Genomic DNA, 3,562 nt, shown 5'->3' with positions numbered 1-3,562 from the left:
CCACAGAGCCTGGTAGGAACCCAAGGCAGCTCACCCATTCGTGGTCTTCAACATATATATATATATATATATATATATATATATATATATATATATATATATATATATATATATATATATATATATATATATATATTGTTGCGGATTCGCGCCCGCCGGCGTGCGAACGGCCACGTAACTCGAATCGCGGCACGTCGCCCACCGGACGGACAATCCAGTCGTGACCCTCTCGGACTAACGCCGGGAACCAGTCACGGGTGGACCTTTCGGTCTCACCACGATCGTGCCAATCGGCCCCCGCGTGGGATAGGGTTGCTCGCCAAATTCGACCTACCTAAGTACCCACACGGAGGGTAGACCGGGCGATCGCACCTCGCCGCAGGTCGACTTCGGACACGGGCCACTTTAAGCGACCCGTTCCGTACTATCGGGATAACCGAGCGGTGTTATTCGTCGGCCTCGACGGTTCGATTATTTATCGGGTGTTTTAGCCCACGACCAACCCTTTTCGTGAAGCAAGATGGAGATTCAATGAAAGAAAAGACGAAGCGAAGCGGGAAAACAGTTCAACAATAAGCACATTTATTTCGCGATGAACGGAAAGCACACATATACAATTCCACCAAAAGCACATGTAAAAGAAGAAGACAATGCAGAGCTATCCGACTACCGAGCACACGGCAACACTTATACAATTTTACTTCACAGACGGCGCCGACAACACGTATACCCAAAGCAAAAGAAAAGAACCACCCTCCAGGATGAGGCGGGCCTGGGGCCGAGACCGTGTCGGGCCTACCGTCTGATGATGAGACGCAAAGTGGCGGTGGCGCCTCAACTCCGCGGGCCTCGCGGACAGTGTCTGGTAGGGGGTGGGAAAGGGGCCTCCCTTGTCGCACTATCTCAGCACGGGGGGGAAACAGGAGGGGGGTTGTTGATGCTCGGGGGATGGCGGATATCACCCTGTCTCGGGTTCCGCGACGAGCGTCTCCTCCTCGACCTCGGTCGCGTTGCTGGCCTCTCCCTCTGCAGCTCCCGGCACCGACGCGAGCACCCCCTCGTCCGCCTTCGCCGCCGCCACCTCTCCACAGCTCCGTCTAATCGCCCTCTCCGTCTCCTCTCTTGGCTCGTCCCAACTCTTCACTCTTGACTTCTCCCCTCCGAACTGCGAACTCTTACTTCCTGGCGAGCGCGGCCGTTTATATCCCCCGTGGCCTCGCTCCCCCACCTTTGACCCTCTGCCTCCGACCCTTCACCTCTCTAACTGGCTCCCCATTGGACCGAGGAAAAGTGGGCGTGAATGCTTTTTGATCCATGAATTTGCATATAGCGTCCTCACTCCAACGCCCTGGAGGCGGGGCCAAATCGCCCCAGCTCGCCGATAGGATGGAACAGAAGTGGGCGTGAGTCGTTTTTGATCCGTTTTTCTCGGAAAGTCTGTGATGTCTCTGAACACGCTGCTCGGTGCGCGCCCCGCACGAGTCCAGCATCGGCGCCCACAAGTGGCGTGGGAATGACGGTGATGCGATGGTGGCGAGTTGTGACGGTAAAGGTCGTGGCTGTTGTTGTGAAGCGGCGTTGTGGTTGGTGGTTGTTGTGAAGCGGCGTTGTGGTTGGTGGTTGTTGTGAAGCGGCGTTGTGGTTGGTGGTTGTTGTTGCGAAGCGGCGTTGTGGTTGTTGTGAAGCGGCGTTGTGGTTGGTGGTTGTTGTGTGATGGCTGTTGAGACGTGGTTGGTGGTGGTAGTAATGGCGGCTGGTCCAAAATAAAGATAGTAAAAGAAAAACGGCTATCCTGAAGAGTCGCAGCCCGACTGAATGACATTTATTCCCTCGAAACAACGGGTTTGGGCCTAACTACACATATACTTACAGAGATATCTCACCTAAGGGACCTGAATGGTGGTTTGTGAATTTTGTCAACCACAACAATATATATATATATATATATATATATATATATATATATATATATATATATATATATTGTTGTGGTTACCAAATTCGCAAACCACCATTCAGGTCCCTTAGGTGAGGTATCTCGGCAAGTATATGTGTAGTTAGGCCCAATCCCGTTGTCTAGTGGGAATACATGTCATTTATGCGAGCTGCGACTCTTCAGGATAGCCGTTTTTCTTTTACTATCTTTATTTTGGACCAACCGCCATGATCACAACCACAACAACAACCACCAACCACAACGCCGCTTCACCACAACCGCCACTTACCGGCCACAACTCGCCACCATCGCATCACCGTCATCTCGCGCCACCATGGGTACCGGTGTTGGACTCATGCAGAACGCAGCGTCGAACAGCGTGTACAAAATCACGGATTTTCTGCTTCAAAAACGGATCAAAAACGACACACGCCCACTTTTTGCCGTCCAATCGGTGAGCGAGGCGATTTGGCCCCACCTCCAGAACGATCGATATATGCAAATTTGTGGATCAAAAAGCCTTCACGCCCACTTTTTCTCGGGCCAATGGGGAGCGAGGTGAAAGGTCAAAGGGAGGGGGTCAAAGGCGAAGTTACGGGGGGATAAAAAGGACCGTGTTCGTCAGTCAGAGTGGGTCGGAGAGTCAAGAAGAGGAGAGTCGGAAGCAGAGGGTCAAGACTTCGCGGGCGGTGGAGCTGCTCGTCGTGTGCGTTGGAGTCGGAACGGAGGGGACGGAGCTGTGGAAAGGCGGCGACACCAGACGAGGGGGTGCTCGCGTCGTGCAGGAAGCTGCACCCGAGGGAGGCCGACAGCGCGACCTGGCCGAGGTGGAGACGCTCGTCGCACATAATAAAGATCCTCTATACCCCGAGCATCAGCAACCCCCTCCTGTTTCCCCCCGCGCTGAGATAGTGCGACCAAGGGGGCCCCGTTCCCACCCCCTGCCAGGCACTGTCCACGAGGCCCGCGGGTTGCGGGGCCATCGGCGCTCCGCGTCTCATCACCAGACGGGTAGGCCCGACCCGGTCTCGGCCCCAGGCCTACCTCATTCTTGGGGATTTCTTTTCCTTGGTTTTGGGGTGTTGTCGGCGCCGCTGCCTGTGAAGCAGAATTGTATAAGTGTTGCCGTGTGCTCGGTAGTCGGTATTAGCTCTGCACTGTGTTTTCACTTTTATGTTTGCTTTTTTTAAATGGAATTGTGTTTTCTTTTTTTTGTGTGCATTTGGTGGAATTGTATTTGTGTGCTTTCCGTTCGTCGCGACATAATGTACTTTATTGTTGAACTGTTTCCCGTTTCGTTTGGTCTTTTTCCCCCATTGAACCCCCATCTTGCGTCACGTAAAGGGTTGGTACTGGGCTGAGTACGCCCGATAATTAATCGAACCGTCGAGGTCGACGATAACACCGCTCGGTTATTCTGATAGTACGGAACGGGTCGCTATGGCCCGTGTCCGAAAATCGACCTGCGGCGAGGTGCGATCGCCCGGTCTACCCTCCGCGTGGGTACAGGTAGTTCGAATTTGGCGAGCAACCCTATCCCCACGCGGGGGCTGATTGGCCGATCGCGGTGAGACCGAAGGTCCACCCGTGACTGGTTCCCGGCGTTAGTCCGAGAGGGTCACGACT

The sequence above is a fragment of the Eptatretus burgeri genome, chromosome 13 (genome assembly GCF_056783735.1).
Source record: "Eptatretus burgeri isolate ZD-2024b chromosome 13, Ebu_testis_v1, whole genome shotgun sequence".
NCBI lineage: Eukaryota > Metazoa > Chordata > Myxini > Myxiniformes > Myxinidae > Eptatretus > Eptatretus burgeri.
Note: the sequence above shows the minus strand (reverse complement) of the source record.